General features: G+C 43.2%; 1 protein-coding gene across 18 annotated transcripts in view; it reads right to left on the reverse strand.

Annotated features, from left to right (window-relative positions):
* tncb (tenascin Cb) overlaps positions 1-18,904 on the reverse strand; it is a 295,874-nt gene that overhangs the window by 133,994 nt on the left and 142,976 nt on the right. For 3 of the 18 annotated variants that reach the window (XM_087998506.1, XM_087998508.1, XM_087998507.1), the window contains exon 1: positions 9,649-10,082. The exons of 2 other annotated variants lie outside the window; for them this stretch is intronic. The gene's annotated coding sequence lies outside the window, so the exon portion shown is untranslated. Of the gene's footprint in view, positions 1-9,648; positions 10,084-18,904 lie in introns of those variants that run through there. 13 more of the 18 variants (XM_087998511.1, XM_087998513.1, XM_087998512.1 and 10 more) reach the window with 7 other exon arrangements.

An 18,904-nucleotide genomic window follows, 5' to 3' on the forward strand; every position in this document is an offset into this window, starting at 1 on the left:
CCTTAGAACAGGGAAAGCTATGAGAAGATTGGAAAGAAGTGTTAAAAATCATGACAATTTAGATAGAGGAAATGAAGATAAACTGTTTCTACTGGCTGAGGAATTTGAATGCACTTTCTAATATGGTGATGCATTCAGAATCAAGAACAAATTTCAAAACTTCTGAATATATATTTGAAAGAAAAGAGAATTGCAGGGATTTAGGGACCAATGGAGTACTCCACAAATCTAACAAAGGTAAGCTTGATGAGCTGAGTGATTTCCTTCTAACTCTTATTATTTTAAGAGATTTTGCTATTCCCTGTTTCCAAAGGTCCTAAAGATCAAGAAATGCGATTACATTTTGCCCATTTTGAAGAGATATAATAGCACTAAAAGGTCCTTATTGTCATGATGGAAAGCATGTTATTTCAGTTCGAAGGCCCTGTAGACATAAAGTGTCATTGGCTGAGATAGGCATCACATTCTCTACAAATAAGGACACCATGCTCCTTTGTCAAATTTGAACATGATTGAATACTCCACACACATAGTACGTTATCTGCAGTTTGCTCATTCAGAAAGTATCAAACTAATATCTTTTAAAGGGACCACTGGAGACTTTGAAAGAATAAACAGATGACCACAGCATTGTTTACTTACCTGAATACAGAGCCAAGAGGAGATGTGTGGCTCTGCATTAAACTGTGTATCACACCTAACATCTGACTGCGCTTCCCTGCACCTTCTCACTTCACTTCCAGCTGCCTCCCCACTTTGGGCTAGCTTCCACCTGTCAAGCTTTATTCTACTTCTTGCCAGGTGAGAGTGTTCTAGGGCATAGTTACCACCAGCAAAACACAAATAAGATTTGTGAATACATTTCTTAAGGACCGATGGCCAAGTCCCCTTAAATACACACAACAACAGGTGCATCTGTATCGGGCCTGAATTTGAAGGCAATGGAGGTTCTAGGTAGAGGGCATGGGCTGGACTATGGAATCCGAATCTTTCTGCCCAGTGAGTAGAAAAACATCTTGGAGCAGAAGCTGTTCATTGCCTACATTTTCACCATTGTAGGCAATGGCAACATAGACAAGGATTTCCTCTCACATCGTGTGAAGAAATTGTAGGTTACTCTCAAAGTATAGACTACACCTCCTCCCAACCTGCCCCCTGTAAAAACACCATCCCATATTCCCAATTCCTTCGTCTCCGCCGCTTATGCTCCCAGGAGAACCAGTTCCAAAACCGTACAACCCAGATGGTCTCCTTCTTCAAGGACCGCAATTTCCCGCCAGACGTAGTCGACGATGCCCTCTACTGCATCTCTTCCACTTCCCGCTCCTCCGCCCTTGAGCCGCGCCCCTCCAACCGCCATCTGGTCCTCACCTACCACCCCACCAACCTCCATGTACAACATATCATCCGCCGTCATTTCCGCCAGCTCCAAACGGACCCCACCACCAGGGATATATCTCCCTCCCCTCCCCTATCAGCGTTCCAAAAAGACCACTCCCTCCGTGACTCCCTCGTCAGGTCCACACCCCCCACCAACCCAACCTCCACTCCCGGCACCTTCCCCTGCAACCGCAAGAAATGCAAAACTTGTGCCACACCTCCCCCCTTACTTCCCTCCAAGGCCCCAAGGGACACTTCCATATCCGCCACAAATTCACCTGCACCTCCACACACATCATCTATTGCACCCGCTGCACCCGATATAGCCTCCTCTATATTGGGGAGACAGGCCGCCTACTTGCGGAACGTTTCAGAGAACACCTCTGGGACACCCGCACCAATCAACCCAACCACCCCTTAGCCCAACACTTCAACTCCCCCTCCCACTCCACCAGGTCTTTGCAGGTCCTTGGACTCCTCCATCGCAAGACCATGGCAACACGACGGTTGGAGAAGAGCACCTCATCTTCTTCCTGGGATGAACCACAAGGGATGAACTCAGATTTCTCCAGTTTTCTCATTTCCCCTCCCCCCACCTTGTCTCAGTCAAATCCCTCGAACTCAGCACCGCCTTCCTAACCTGCAATCTTCTTCCTGACCTCTCTGCCCCCACCCCACTCCGGCCTATCACCCTCACCTTGACCTCCCTCCACCTATCGCAATTCCAACGCCCCTCCCCCAAGTCCCTCCTCCCTACCTTTTATCTTAGCCTGCTGGACACACTTTCCTCATTCCTGAAGAAGGGCTTATGCCAGAAACATCGATTCTCCTGTTCCTTGGATGCTGCCTGACCTGCTGCGCTTTTCCAGCAACACATTTTCAGCTCTGATCTCCAGCATCTGCAGTCCTCACTTTCTCCTACTCTCAAAGTATACCAATCTTCTCAGATGTTGAAGTTGGTCATTTTAAAGTTATGATTAGATCAGATTCCCTCCAGTGTGGAATCAGGCCCTACAGCCCAACAAGTCCACACCGACCCTCCGAAGAGCAACCCACCCAGACCCGTTCCCCTATGTTCACCCCTGACTAATTCACCTCACACTACGGGCAATTTAGCATGGCCAATTCACCTGATCTGCACATCTTTGGATTGTGAGAGGAAACTGGAGCACCCGGAGAAAACCCACGCAGACACAGGGAGAATGTGCAAACTCCACACAGACAGTTGCCCGAGGAGGGAATTGAACCCGGGTCTCTGGCACTGTGAGGGAGCAGTATCTATATATCTGTCAGAAATGACACACTTCCTCCTGTTCTCATTTGCACTTGCAATTCAACCGGTAAATTACCTTCTGATACTGACAGGTTTCTCATATATCAACACTACTATGGGGTACGGCCATTGAATCCCTCTCTCCCAATTTCACATTGGTATCTGCCTCTCTCATACTGCCAATTGGCTTGAGCAATTTTCATCTGCCTCATTCTGCCAGTGTTAGAATGCTCACTCCTGTCATGTTCTTCTGTTTGTCACAAAATTTATCAATCAAATGAAAATGATGGATAAAACAATACGTAGGCTTTCAATTTGAAAATAAGGTGTACAATGGAAACTTGCTGTGTGCGCAAAGATCTGTGCTGGGTCCATGGTTGTTCATTATTTATAGGAATGTTTTGGATGAGAATATAAGAGGCATGGTTAGTAAGGTTGCGGATGACACTAAAATTGGTGCGATAGTGGATAGTGAAGAAGAACATCAAAGAGTACAATGGGATCTTGATCAATTGGGCCAGTAGGCCAAGGAATGACAAATAGAATTCAATGTAGATAAATATGAGATGTTGCATTTTGGTAAGACAAACCAGGGCATGACTTACAGAATCAATGGTGGGGCTCTGGAGCATGTTGTCAAACAGAGAGACCTAGAAATGCAGGTATATAATTCCTTGAAAGAGGTGTCATAGGTAGACAGGGTGATAAAGAAAGCATTTGGCATCCTTGCCTTCTTCCGTCAGAGCATTAAGTACAGGAGTTGGGGCGTCATGTTAAAAGTGTACAAAACATTTGTAAGCCAAATTGTATTTGGAATACTGCATACAATTCTGGTCACCCTGATATAGGAAAGATGTTATTTAACTGGAAAGGGTGCCAAAAAGATTTACAAGCATGTTACCGAGACTGGAGGGCTTGAGTAATAAGGACAGGCTGAACAGGCTGGGACTTATTTCCCTGGAGTTTTGGAGGTTTATAAAATCATGAGAGGGCATAGATCTGGTGAATAGTCAAGGTCTTTTCCCCATAGTGGGGGAGTCCAAAACTAGAGGGCATAAGTTTAAGGTGAGAGGGGAAAGATTTAAGTAGTATCTGAGAGGGAATTTCTTCACACAGAGGGTGATGCGTAAGTGGAATGACCTACCAGAAAAAGTGGTGGAGGTGAGTACAATTACAGCATTTAAAAACCATTTGGACAGGTAGATGGATAGTAAGGTTTAGAGAGATATGGGCTAAATGGAGGTAAATGGGATTAGTTCAGATTTGGAAAACAGTGTCGACATGGACGAGTTGGGCCAAATGGCCTGTTTCTATGCTGTAAACCTCTATGGCTGAATGACTCTGTAACTGTGCAGTTATGTAAAAACAACTGACCTGATGTGTTCTATTGACAATGTCTTAGGATAAAACATCATGACTTGTGTCATAGTGTGCGTAACGTCAAACAGTTGAAGATATAGAATGTTAAATATTCATGTATATCACATCAATCCCAGTCCATCTCCAAATGTATGCTGCCAGACACCTGTGGGCCTTCTTATTGTGTTCATATTCATTCAGGCACCACACATCCTCATTTCAGTTCATACGCCAAACTATCTCCCTCTCCACATTCATTGCTGGTCAGACATTACAACCTCTCCTTGTCTGCACTCTCTGCTGCCCATCGCACAGTTCCATTCTCTGCTGCAGCACACAGTACATCCAGAAACCAGGAGCAGCACTGAGGGATGTGGTTTATTATTTGGAAGCTAAATTGTATTCAGTTTGTAATTATTTATTGAGGATACACATTTGTGATACAGCAGGAAGCTGGAACACATTGTGGATCAGAGGTAAGTGCATACAAAATGAGTAAGTATATAATGATTGAGATTCAGTTCCAGTCTACAATGTCTGACAAAAAGGACTGGCTGTGATATTAAATTTCATCTCTAAGCATGGGTGCAGCTGGACACTGAATTCAATGGACTGACTGTCAATGTGAAAGGTGGACTGTTGTCTGAAATGAGGGATTCGGCAATCAAAGCCAGGAAGTGGTTTATGCTGAAGCACACAACAGTGGTTTGAATTGCCTTGGGAGTGGAGTGGGTGGGTTTTGTGACACAGCTGGAATGCATGGTGGCAGCAACAGCCAAAGCAGCTGGGCTAATAAGGATTGTGGATTTCCTTCTTCGGAGGTAACTTCCATCCAAAATAGCCTCGTGAGGGGGATGTGGGGGATAGACAGCAGAAATAACAATTTCCCCAGGATGGAGAATAGGGGATACAGAACAGATTGTATGAGATGTTGTCTTAGGACATTTAGGATAAGAGCGTCAAGCAAAAGAGCAGGAACAGAGGTATGTGAAAGGGACAGGAGTGATTACTTATGGAACATAAATGCAAAGGGAACTTTAGAAGCAGGTTAGCACTGGGGAATGTATTCTATTTCAGGTCAACAAAATGATTCTTTAGCATTCTGTCTCCCCTAGCCAGACATCTCTGTTCAAATGGTGATTAGAACACTCATGGTTAATGTCGTAAAAGATCACTCCTTAATTTTGAAACATTAATTTCTCTTGACCATATTCAAGCTAATAGCAACTGGACACTGCAGAAAGAATCGCAAGCCTGTGGTACACTATTATCTTCAATGAAGCCGCTTAAAATTAGCCCATACTCCGAAACAAAGAAATGTAAGTGGACTGTGCTTTTCCAATAAGAAAGCTTCATAAAAGTGAGATTTAGTGTTCTGTCCTAGATGAAAACAGCTCGTTAAACATACCAAGGGCTAGTTGGCTTGTCACGTGACCTTCCATCTCCAACTGACCACTGATCAAGATTTGGTCAAGGCTAATGTATTCTAGTTGCCTGGTTTACACAACGAGATTCTGTCCCAGTATATTACTTTCATAGCTCCCCATTGACCAAGTGATTACGCCTAATGGTTTGTCTGCCCCCACGTTAAATACCCAAGTGATTGCCCTGATGCTTTGGAGATATTATTGGAAATGGTCCTATTTACAAAGTTACAATCCTGGAATTCCCTCCCTAAGGGCAAATAAGGTCCACCTATAGCACGTGGACTGCAGTAGTTCAAGGAGGCAACTCACTACCACCTTCTCAAGGGCAACTAGGGACAAGCAGTAAACACTGGCCAGGCAGCGATGCCCACATCCCATGAATGAATGAAAAAAACCTCCTGCAGGCAATTACTCTTGCTGCAGCTTTGTAGACAGGTTGTTTCCATTTCAATGCTGTTGGAATACAGAAGGCAGAGTGAAGCATACATCCAGCCATCTTTGATTGTGATTCCAAGTCACCAGAATGCATCTTTAGAAGTTTGCAGCCAGTAAATCTAAAATTCATCTCTCTTTGTAAAGCGTGGCTTCATATCAATGTGAATCTGAACTTGAAATAAGCCAAGCTCTCAGGCAAATTTATCAAATGAAGATTGACTCAGAATTCTGGCCCAGACTCTCACTTTCCTAGAACTGTGAAACAAGCAATCTCTCTGTCCTTGGTACTAAATGTACAGCTGTATTCATGAATACACACATTTCTTTTGTGATGCTTTATTTAAGATGTCCTCTTTCTTCGCATTTCTAATTAAGTTTGTTGCTTTCTTTTTGCAGTTTTTTTTATTCTTTAATGTTAATTAGAACTGTGACAAAAATACAAGGTTCGGATTTCATTCATTACGTGTCACTGGATGACTTCAAATTACGTCAATAGAATTTTGAAATGAGTGTTGCTGAGAGGGCTCCTTCATGTTGGTGCCAATAGACGGCCAATCAAAATTCTAATAGGTTGCACCCTTGTCACTCCCCAGGGGCAGGTACAGGATGTAGAAATAATTTTGACTTCTGTTTCCCACCTCCAAAGTGAAAATCTCGCCTGCAGAAGAAGCATGGCTAGGAAAGCTTTTGTGACTGTTTATGTGACACCTGAGACACGCTTGTTGGGGGAACATGTTTCATTTGCTCTCAAACCTTAACCCTCTCTATCTCCATAACCCCCGCAAACATGACAACCTCTTTGAGATATCTGTGCCCCTCCAGTTCCTTCCTCTGACTCATGCCCATTTCTAATTGCTCCACAGATGGAGGTGCTTTAACTGGCTCTTGAATTCTCTTATAAGTCTTTCTGCTTTGCCATCTGTTTCCTCTACCCTAAAGTGCTCCCTTTTCGATCCAAGTTTTCATCACCTCTCCTAATATCTCCATATCCAACTGAGTGCTAATTCTGTTTGATATGTTCCTGTGATCATTATTAATACTCTTTTTAAAAATAATATATTTTAGGTTTTGTAAGCTGTTTTAACAAAGGCATCTGGCCAATGGAATACATATAAAATAGCAACCAAAAGAAATTTAATCTGAATGCATTTGCTTAGTTGGCTTGATGGCTAGTTTGCGATGCCAAGAGACACTGATAGTGTGGTTTTAATTCCTGTACCGACTGAGGTTACTATGAATGACTTGCCTTCTCAACCTCTCACTCTCCTGAGGTGTGGTGACCTCAGGTTAAGCTACCACCAGTCATCTCTCTCTCTCTCTGTCTCTAATGAGAGAGCAGGTCTAGGGTCAGGTAGGACTACGGCAACTTTTAATTGAAGTTCTGTTCACAAAACCTTTACTTTTTTAACTTGTGGCTCTGCTTCAGGAATTCCTGAAACTGATTATCCTTGTGCTATAGAAGGATTGAACATAATCCAGTGAAAGTTTTTCTAGTTGAGTTATTCTTTCTGAAAATTTCAGGAATATTGTAGCTCAGTTGTCTGTCAATGGCCAACTATCAGGACATTCAAATCAGATCAATTCTGTTTAAAGCACAAATGCTTCAAACAATGCTATCTGATATTAACAACAAATATCAAATTATTTTGGCCATTATCTTATGCAATTAGCTGAATACTGTTACTGACATGCTTAAAGTACTTATTTCAAACCCGTTAAACCAGTTGTTAAAATATAGACAATTATATTCCGTATAAATACATTCATTCATGACTAATCACACAGCACGATTTCGAGACAAATGATTTCAAATAAAGCAGAATTAACTGTATGCTTTTAACAAATGCAGTAGTCTTGAAATTTCCATCTCATGCAAACAAATCCATTTAAAAAAAGGTAACTTCAGATTTCCCAATACGAGGCAGACCTACCATTCTTATAGCATCCTAACACACTCATCTAAATGTCAGTTTCTAAGAAATAGCTTGCCTCTGTTAGAAGAGAATTTTGAAAGAGATGCTGAAAAATTTATAATAAATTGCCACAGCAACACCTGGGTAGGAGACACCTTTGTCAGAAAGTACAAAACCATCTTTTGTTTTCCTTACTCCATTATTGTTACTTGTTCTCCTCAACTCATTGTCAGTCAACCATGAGGATAGATCGGTGAGCTGCCAATTAGGCACTCCTAAACTGACCACCAGGAGGTGTGTAGTGATATCCACTAATGACCTTCCTTTCCAATGGCTCCCCTTTCAGTTTGAGTCACTACTTTGCCTCTTGTTACTTCCCAGAATGTCCTGACAAAAATTGAAATTCCCTTTGTTTAGGATTCCAGACACAGACTGTCCATTGTTCCCCAGCTTTATGAGATAGTTTGTTGCCAACTCAATGCCAATGTCCTATTTTCCATGTGAAGCAGGACAATTGGTAAAAGGTTCAAGTGCAGCAGTTTTTATTTATAGGTGAAATCAAATGAACACATATAAGGAGAATGAATTACAAAGGTAAATATGCAAAGGAAAACAAAAAATTCACAGAAGATTGAGAAGTTTGCAAATTAGATTGAATTAATGAACTGATGCCATCCAGAGAGGCAGGCAGGTGTGCTCTCATTGATCTTGGTGTCTTCAAGCCAGAACGGGAAAGAACATCAGCCAGGCTGTCTACTGCTCACGTTATTTTATTTTATACAGCCTAGGGCAAAGCACCTAAATGTGATGACACAATCGCAGTTGGGTTTTTTTCGCTCATGGGTTGGGCTGCACTCAGAGTCCAGACTCAGAAATGGCTATCTGAGACAGGTAAAACAACTGCTCTGGAACTAGAGCTTAGCACCAATCAGCATCCTTACCCAAGGTAGAGAGACAGTTGGAAAATTTGAGAAGACTGAAAGAATCTGCACAGAGTCACAAAACTGTGGTATGAAGCAATTTGGGTTTAAATGAACCTTTCAACCATTACAAGAGATCTGAGTTGAGGAGCCCTGTGATATTCAGAAATGCCAGTGATCAATATATACTTGTCTCCTTGTTTTGCCAGACACAAAAAAAAAAAATCACTGGTGATCACTACCATCTTTGTAATCTGAGCAGTGGGCTTAGACCTTTAATTTAGTGGTATGGCTACAGCAATAAAAACAAAGGGGGATTCCATATCAGCTTTGCCACACATGGACTTACTTCTAGACAATAAATCTGTCTTCCACTGGAGCAGTGAATTGTGCAAATCATTTTGTCCAGAAGCAAGCTGCCTTTGTGAGCTGTCTGGCAGGAGCAACTATTTTAACATTGTCGTTTTTAAACTGTTAATAAATCTATTCATTCCTTTGAAGAGAGAACTGAATATCAAGCTCCAACATGGTTTGAGCCATGAAGTCTGTGTATTGCTGAGATCGGCTGAGTATAAGCACAAAAGGTGCTTAACTCTATCTCCCACTTTGTTCAATATATATGAAAGATTTCTTTTCACAGCTTCTGTTATTTTCGCTCACAAACCCTGTGGGTATTCTTCATCTATTGACAATACGAGCGTTCCCACATAGAAAATATTTGCAATTCAATAGAGAGAGAGAAAAGAGAATTAGTGCATTTCCTTTTTGAAAATTACTGCACCATCAGCATTATTCTAACTTGCACACAAAGACTAGATGGACTTAAAACACAAGATATCAATAATGTGGTTTCCGATTAAAGTAATTATTTGAAGCTATAATGAAATATATTGCATAGACATGAAGAGTTCACAGCAGATTCTATAAAACAGTTTTCTTACCTTAAGTTGCACTGATTGTGAACCATTCAGTTCCTATTGTGACCAGACTTAAAAATTCAGCTCCTTTATCGCTTTGAAACTTGCTCTTCAAGATTTCTTTTGCAGCCTATGTGTACACATTGAAGAAACAGCCTGCACAAAGTCCTAGGTAGCTGCTCAGGAACAAAGCAATTTCACCCCACACACACACACACACACACACATACACACACACACCTTTTTTCAAATAGCAGACTGTGGTTAGTCAGCCAAGCAAGCATGCTCTCCGTTTATATAGCATCTCTGAGACCAATGAACTTTGGCATCATCCCTGTAATGAGATGCCTTTAGGCTGACTTTAAAAGTGATGAATTAAAGCTGCAGCCACTCTGTGGTGCTGCTTTTTTGGAAAATTGTTTTAACATACCATTTATGGTGAAGGATGAAGTCACTTTAAGGCTTCCAAAGCCACCCCCACCCACCCCCCCCACCCCACCACCCCTTCCCCCCTCCACCCTCAGTGACTCAGCTCATAGGGAGAATTCTCATTCCACGTAAAAAGTTGCAAGACCAATCAGTTACTGAGTCGTCTAGTATCTAATCGCAAAAAGGAGTATAAACTCAGGAGAGGGTTTGAAACGAGCTGCCTGCTGCTGGCTGCTGCAGGGATGACAGACTTCAGATTTCTTTTGTTAAAGCTCCAATTACGGCTCTCTGGCTCTATCGTCAGAGGTGTTCAGGCAACTGACAGAGAGGGAAAGTAAATGACCCAGTAATCATCACTCTCTGGTCACGAATGAATTATCAAGTGACTTCTCAGTGCATTAACTCCTCAGTTATTGACAACAAAGCTTGTTTCAGATATTAAACAAAATCACACTGTCAATTTTTAATCTCAAATTTTATCAATGGTGATAACTTGAAAAATTCTGGCGCTGAAGGATGGAAATTCTCAATAAATCAGTTTTATGATTATATTAGTCAAATTTATATATCTATATTTATCAGTGTACTATTTCAGCCAGGTTCAATGTGTAACACATGCACTTCCGAATCATGTTTATATGCTCAAGTCCCATTTTAAATGACAACAAAATCCTGGGCTGAAACTCCACTAGCAGTTCTAAGGAATACTGCACTGCCAGAGGTGTGGGTTTTCAGATGACACCATAAATTCAGGCCAGGTCCGTTGACTCAGGTGAACATTAAAGATTCCATGACACTGCTTTGACGAAGGGCAAAAGAGTTGTCCAGTGCCACTATTTATCCTTCTAACAATATTATTAATAACAGAGTAATTAGTCACTGTGACATTAGCGCTGGTAAAATTTGCTGTGAGAAAATTGCCATTACCGCATTACAATAGCAATAATACTTAAAAGTACTTAATTGGCTGTAAAGTACTCCAAGATATTTTGCTGTCATGGAATGTAACTTAAGTACAAGTTTTATTAATTTTCTTAAAAAAATATGAATCACCCATTTCTGTGTACAAAACTAATCAGATGAAATGGAATGTATTTTTTATAAAGGACACAGAGCTATCACTGGAGCAGATTGCAATGACAGGCATCATCATTGCAATGGGAATAAGTGAGGACTGCAGATGCTGGAGCTCAGAGCTGAAAAATGTGTTGCTGGAAAAGTGCAGCAGATCAGGCAGCATCCGAGGAGCAGGAGAATCGACGTTTCAGGCATTAACCCTTCTTAAGGAATGAGGAAGGTGTGCCAAGCAGGCTAATATAAAAGGTAGGAAGGAGGGACTTGGGGGAGGGGCATTGGGAATGCGATAAGTGAAAGGAGGTTAAGGTGAGGGTGATAGGCCGGAGAGGGAGTGGGGGCGGAGAGGTCAGGAAGAAGAAGAAGGGCAAGAAGGAGGTGCTGAGTCCGAGGGTTGGGACTCGGTGGGGGGAGGGGAAATGAGGAAGCTGGAGAAATCTGCATTTATCCCTTGTGGTTGGAGGGTTTCTAGGCGGAAGATGAGGCGCTCTTCCTCCAGGCATCGTGTTGCCATGGTCTGGTGATGGAGGAGGCCAAGGACCTTTATGTCCTTGGCGGAGTGGGAGTGGGAGTTAAGGTGTTCAGCCATGAGCAGTTGGGTTGGTTGGTTCAGGTGTCCCAGAGGTGTTTACTGAAACGTTCTGCAAGTAGGCGGCCTGTCTCCCCAATGTAGAGGAGGCCACTTCGGGTGCAGCAGATGCAGTAAATGATGTGTGTGGAGGTGCAGGTGAATTTGTGATGGATATGGAAGGGTCCCTTGGGGCCTTGGAGGGAAGTAAGGGGGGAGGTGTGGGTGCAGGTTTTGCATTTCTTGCGGTTGCAGGGGAAGGTGCTGGGAGTGGAGGTTGGGTTGGTGGGGGGTGTGGACCTGATGAGGGAGTCGCGGAGGGATTGGTCTTTCCGGAACGCTGATAGGGGAGGAGAGGGAAATATATCCTTGGTGATGGGGTCTGTTTGGAGGTGGCGGAAATGACGAAGGATGATACGATGTATCTGGAGGTTGGTGGGGTGGTAGGTGAGGACCAGTGGGGTTCTGTCCTGGTCGCGATTGGAGGGGCGGGGTTCAAGGGCGGAGGAGCGGGAAGTGGAGGAGATGTGGTGGAGAGCATCATCAACCACGTTTGAGTGGAAATTGCGGTCTTTGAAGAAGGAGGCCATCTGGGTTGTTCGGGATTGGAATTGGTCCTCCTGGAAGCATAAGCGGCGGAGGCGAAGGAATTGGGAATATGGGATGGCATTTTTACAGGGGGCAGGGTGGGAGGAGGTGTAATCTAGGTAGCTGTGGGAGTCGGTCAGTTTATAGTAAATGTCCGTGTTGTGTCGGTCGCCCGAGGTAGAAATGGAGAGGTCTAGGAAGGGGAGGAAGGAGTCTGAGACGGTCTAGGTAAATTTGAGGTCAGGGTGGAAGGTGTTGGTAAAGTGAATGAACTGTTCAACCTCCTCGTGGGAGCACCACCCCCCACTTTTTCCTCCGCCACATCGGTGACTGTATCGGCGCTACCTCGTGCTCCCACGAGGAGTTTGAAAATTTCATCCACTTTACCTACACCTTCCACCCCGACCTCAAATTTACCTGGACTATCTCAGACTCCTCCCTCCCCTTCCTCGACCTCTTCATTTCTATCTCGGGCAACCGACTTAACAGACATTTACTATAAACCGACCGACTCCCACAGCTACCTAGATTACACCTCGTCCCACCCTGCCCCCTGTAAAAACACCATCCCAAATTCCCAATTCCTTCGCCTCCACCGCATCTGCTCCCAGGAGGACCAATTCCAATCCCGAACAACCCAGATGGCCTCCTTCTTCAAAGACCGCAATTTCCCCTCAGACGTGGTTGACAATGCTCTCCACCACAGCTCCTCCACTTCCTGCTCCTCCGCCCTTGAGCCCCTCCAATCGCCACCAGGACAGAACCCCACTTGGTCCTCACCTACCATCCCACCAATCTCCAGATACATTCTATCATCCTTCGTCATTTCCGCCACCTCCAAACAGACCCCATCACTAAGGATATATTTCCCTCCCCTCCCCTATCAGCGTTCCGGAAAGACCACTCCCTCCACGACTCCTTCGTCAGGTCCACACCCCCCACCAATCCAACCTCCACTCCCGGCACCTTCCCCTGCAACCGCAAGAAATGCAAAACCTGCGCCCACACCTCCCCCCTCACTTCCCTCCAAGGCCGCAAGGGATCCTTCCATATCTGTCACAAATTCACCTGCACCTCCACACACATCATTTACTGCATCTGCTGCACCCAATGTGGCCTCCTTTACATTGGGGAGACAGGCCACCTACTTGCGGAACGTTTCAGATAACACCTCCTGGACACCCGCACCAACCAACCCAACCGCCCCATGGCTGAACACTTTTACTCCCACTCCCACTCCGCCAAGGACATAAAGATCCCTGGCCTCCTCCATTGCCAGACCATGGCAACACGATGCCTGGAGGAAGAGCGCCTCATCTTCTGCCTAGGAACCCTCCAACCACAAGGGATGAATGCAGATTTCTCCAGCTTCCTCATTTCCCCTCCCCCCACCTTATCTCAATCCCAACCCTCGGACTCAGCACCGCCTTTTGACCTGCAATCTTCTTCCCGACCTCTCTGCCCCCACTGCCTCTCCGGCCTATCACCCTCACCTTAACCTCCTTCCACCTATCGCATTCCCAACGCCCCTCCCCCAAGTCCCTCCTCCCTACCTTTTATCTTAGCCTGCTTGGCACACCTTCCTCATTCCTGAAGAAGGGCTTATGCTCGAAATGTCAATTCTCCTGCTCCTCGGATGCTGCCTGACCTGCTGCGCTTTTCCAGCAACACATTTTTCAGCATTATCATTGCAATGTCATTCACTGATTCCAATACTACAGATAATAAGTGAGCTCTTGTCAAAGAGAATCTCTTTCTTTAATCAGCTCTGGTACTATTCCCTTTCCACAAGATTATTTTTTGGTTAATGTTAGCATCTACCACATTTGGCATTCAATAGTCGGTGAGATATTCTACGGTTGCTGAGAAAGCTGTTGACAATCATACTCATTCCGAAGGCTGAATGGCCTCCTTTCTGTACCATAAGTGATTCTATGACTCATTTGTGGTGCAGTACATAATTTTGAGTGGAACCTGAGTAATTGTGGTCATTTCCTTTAGTTGCTTTGCATTACTCAGCTTCATAAACAGCATGTTCTTTTATTTGAATGCAAGCTACAAACATAAATATTGCGGGGAGATTTCCTCTGACTGCAATCAAGCAGAGAGGTCATTGTGATTAATTTAGAAGAGTTACTTCCTCTGGTCAGCATGTGCTATCACATCATAAACACATCTCAGGAATTAAAATTCTGCCTAAGTTGGCATGAGAAACATTGAAAAATGGTCTCTTTATCTCTGCTTCTCGGAAAACTTTGCAAATGCTTTCTGATTTTGTTTGAGATAATCAAAGGATTTCCCCACTAAGGATACTAAGGTCTAGTCTTTGTCCAAGAATTGGGTGTGCAGAGTAAGGGGAATTCCCAGCTCTGTGAGCCTGACTTTTAATAATGGATGGCTATTTTTGAATTTTGACCCTGAGTCCATGCTATATTCTAAAGTGGATGACCCCAGAAATAGCGAAGCGAATTCCAGCCAAAGAGCAAGGCCAGGTGCAAGATCTGACTCAGATCTCCAGCACAGAGTCCAAAATTTACTTGTAAAGAATAAAACATAAAAGCATCCTTTCAGACTCACCTGTCACTCCCACTTCTCATGCACTTTCATACCAACCCAAGCCACCTGTACTCACTCCCAAAGACACAACAACCCAAAGAAGCCCAAACATATAAATAGAAAGCAGGAATCATGTACAGTGCTTCACCTGAGGCCCACTGAAGATGTTACCTAGTAGGGTAACGAAACATCTGGAAATGAACCTTCCAGCTCCACTAGCAAACCTACATCCAGAACCTCAACATGAGCTACAAATCTTCTCAAAACCCACTAACTCACTCCCCATAACACTTCATAATATCCTTGCCAACAATGGTTTTCGACCCACACCCTACATGCCAACATGCCTGCTATGATAATCTATGTCCCTGTAACCACTCCCGAAAGCCCTTTATAGTCCCTATACTAAACAATGCACCCCGCCTAAATGCAAGACTCTTTCTAACCCCTATGTAAACCTATGCTCTTTGCCCAGCTCATTGCTCTTTGCAGCCTTTCTGTCACCTTAGTACCAACTGTTTCCAACTCCTATCACCCACCATCATCCTTTGCCCTTGTAAACCCTTTGGGAACAGGAGTGTTGACGTTTCATCCTCAGATGCTGCCTGTCCTGTATTGCTTTTCCAGCACCATACTTTTCAATTCTGACTCTCCAGGATCTGCAGTCCTCACTTTCTCCTTTATACTGTATCTATCCTATTGTCAGCTCATCCAGTTTTCACCAGTGGCAGACTGCACAACCCGTGCAATGATGGCATAAAACTTAGTTCTATAAGTAGAAGTGTTCATTCCAGACTTCACTACATTTGGTTAAAAAAAAACTGTATTTCTTAAAAACTCACTTACAATATTCATATTCATTCAACTACATGATATCTGATATAAAAACATTGTTCATTTGCACTATCCCTTGTGACAACAAACACTCAAATTCATAGTCCTACTTCACACAGTTATAAATCAAACTGGGATAAGGCCAAAAGTTTCTTATTTTCCAAAGGGCTAACTTTGATAATAAAGTTCAAGTATACTCCAATAGGTCCTACTGTGTATACTTCAGTTTTCATACTCTGGGGAGCCAAAATCTAACATAGCTGGAGGCAACTTATAACATGGCTAAGTGCCTCCATGACCTGCATGAGTGTGAAACATGAATGCTTCCCATTTACTCCCCCATGAAAAATGAACTTGGAAATTTCCAGGTGAAAGTGAGTCCTGCAGATGCTGAAGATCAGAGTCAAGATTAGAGTGGTGTTGGAAAAGCACAGCAGGTCAGGCAGCATCCAAGGAGCAGGAAAATCAATGTTTCAGGCAAAAGTTAATTCATGATGAAGAGCTTTTGCCCGAAGCGTCGATTTTCCTGCTCCTTGGATGCTGCCTGACCTGCTGTGCTTTTTCCAGCACCACTCTAATCTTGTAAATTTCCAGGCTCATCTGTCTTTTTAATCATGGCAAAGAGATTATTTAGTATGGCAAAAATCTAGATCGAGATGTATCAATAATTTGGAGATGCCAGTGTTGGACTGGGGTGTACAAAGTTCAAAATCACACAACACCAGGTTATAGTCCAACAGGTTTAATTGGAAGCACACTAGCTTTCGGATCGCTGCTCCTTCAATCACCTGACGATTTTTAGAGATGTATCAAGAATATTACCAATGTCTTTTACTAGGATTAATACCAAAACAACATCCTAAATGTCATTCTTTGTATCATATTTAGCAAATTTCTATGTAATCATCACCTTATAATGTTAGTGACCCAAATTCTGTTATTTAATAAAATGGTGAGGATGTAAGCACTCACTGTTGGCACAGAATAAACTGGAGAGCAACTTCTGGCATTAGACATGGTGACAGGTTGGTGATGTAGTAGTAACGCTACCTGGACACATAATCCAGACATGGAGCATTGCCCTGGAGACATTAGTTCAAAAACGACAATGGCAGCTGGTTAATTCAATTGTTAAATTCAATTAATAGATCTGAATGACAAAACCAGTCTCAGTGACAGTATTGATACATACATATTAAAAATGTGGTATGTCTTAAATAATGTCAACCTACCTTATATTGGCTCTGAAAAGTAAATTTTATAAGTTTGGCATCTCATTCCTTCAGATGTCAATGATTGCTGAAAACGTAAAAATACATTGTTTATCTGTTTTAACTTTACTTTAAACTTGTAATTATTTCCTTTGGTTTATTTTGCTTTCTACACCTGATTTCAAAGTTTAACTGGTTGAACTTAATTTTCTTGGTTCATATTCTCCATGCCTCAGTGTGGATTGTTCAATTTAGTTTGTGAGACTTGAAGCTGGAAGAGCACAGCTGGTCAAACAGCATCCGAACAGCAGGAAAGTCAACATTTCAGTCTGAAACCCTTCGTCAGGACTGACAAAGGGTTTTGGCCTGAAACGTTGACTTTCCTGCTCCTCAAATGCTGTCTGACCTGCTGTGCTCTTCTAGCTTCACATCTATTGACCCTAACGCTCAGCATCTGCAGTCCTTATGGTCTCGTAGTTTGTGAGACTTATCATATTCACACAATGGTTTGAATTAATGCTCAACTGAGAATAATTTTGAGGACAGGGTTGGGAATGATGATGTAATTAATGCCCACTTTCGAGCCAATGCCACTGGTGCTGGTAGTCACCCAATGGTGGGCACAGCATCACTATGAAGTAAACTCAAAAGCAAACCCGTCGGATTTGTGTGGAGGCGCCAAGGGAGAGGGCGGCCTTGATCTTCAGTGGGTGGGTTGTCAACAGTCACCATTACTCCTGCTGGTGCTTCCTGCAACATACAGCTGCCAGCCTCTGAATGGTTGGCAGCTTTGAGCAGTGAGACCTCTGCCCTGTAGCCCCTGATCCCAGAAAAGGTCCATCGCTGTACACCTAAATGCTCAATGCAGCTGACCTTTCCAAAAGAAGGTGGCACACAGCTCTCACCAGATCTCGTGCAAGCAGATGGAACTCCAGTGTCTTTGTTAAGTACTGATCAAGTGCCTTAGGTTCTCCTTTGAGAGTGTCAAACTGAGATTAACATCTAATCACCACCAGTTGCAACACAAAGCCCCATACAGAATGTGTGGGGAAAAATACACCAATAAGTAATGCCACCAGTCGCTCACCAGTTCGCTCACCAGTCATCCAGTTTTTGTAGCCAACCTCTCTACAGATGCCACCTGACCTGCTGAATGTTTCCAGAATATTGAGGACATTTTAGGTTTCTAGCATCTGCTGGATTTTGGTTAGCTCAGACAATGTGTTCCAGTTTCACATCATGTACTCAGGATTTTAAAAGAATGAACTGGGTTTCCATGCAGTAACACACAAAAAGCAACTCAGTCCATCTTGGTTGTAGCAGCCCTTTGCGGGCACCATCCAATTATTCCAATATTTTCCTGGAGCTATGCAAACTTTCTTTTTCATCTCAAGTAGGCATCTAATTCCCTTTTGAAGTTTATGAAACAATCTGCTTCCATCAAGCTTCTATTCCAAATCATGAACTACTTATTGTTGTCTAAAGATATTTCCTTGTCTTCCATTGGCTTCTTTCCCCACTAATCCTACATCAACCTCCTTTGACTTAGTAACCCTTCAGCCAGTGTGAACAGTTTCATTGGGAATGAAAATAAAATCCTCCAGGATTTCTGTTTTTGATTGCTGTTCACTGCGATGAAATCTGGAGCTGATGGGATATTGGGTGAGGTCTGTGAAGGAATAGTATAAAATGGCCCTGTTGTTTAACAGCCTATTAATTTAAGATGTGACACAGGTCACTCAAGTGGGCTTTGAAAGTCTACAGATCTGCACTGAACTGTAACTTTGCATGAGTCAATACCTTCAGGCTAGTGCAGAAGGAAAAGAGACTTTTATAAACAGTATGTTGTAATGGTCTTCTTTCTTTTTTCTTAGAGTAGATTGGAGCAACACAAAGCAGCTAGTTTAATTAGGGCTAGATTGGTACAGTTACTACATCTAATACTTATGTAAGGGAGATGAATTATTAATTCGCGTTGCTGGAATATGTTGCTTATCTACATAAATGTAAAGTAGTAGCC

Source organism: Chiloscyllium plagiosum, unplaced genomic scaffold, assembly GCF_037043375.1.
Source record: "Chiloscyllium plagiosum isolate Xiang-an unplaced genomic scaffold, Cpla_swu_hap1 HiC_scaffold_21, whole genome shotgun sequence".
NCBI lineage: Eukaryota > Metazoa > Chordata > Chondrichthyes > Orectolobiformes > Hemiscylliidae > Chiloscyllium > Chiloscyllium plagiosum.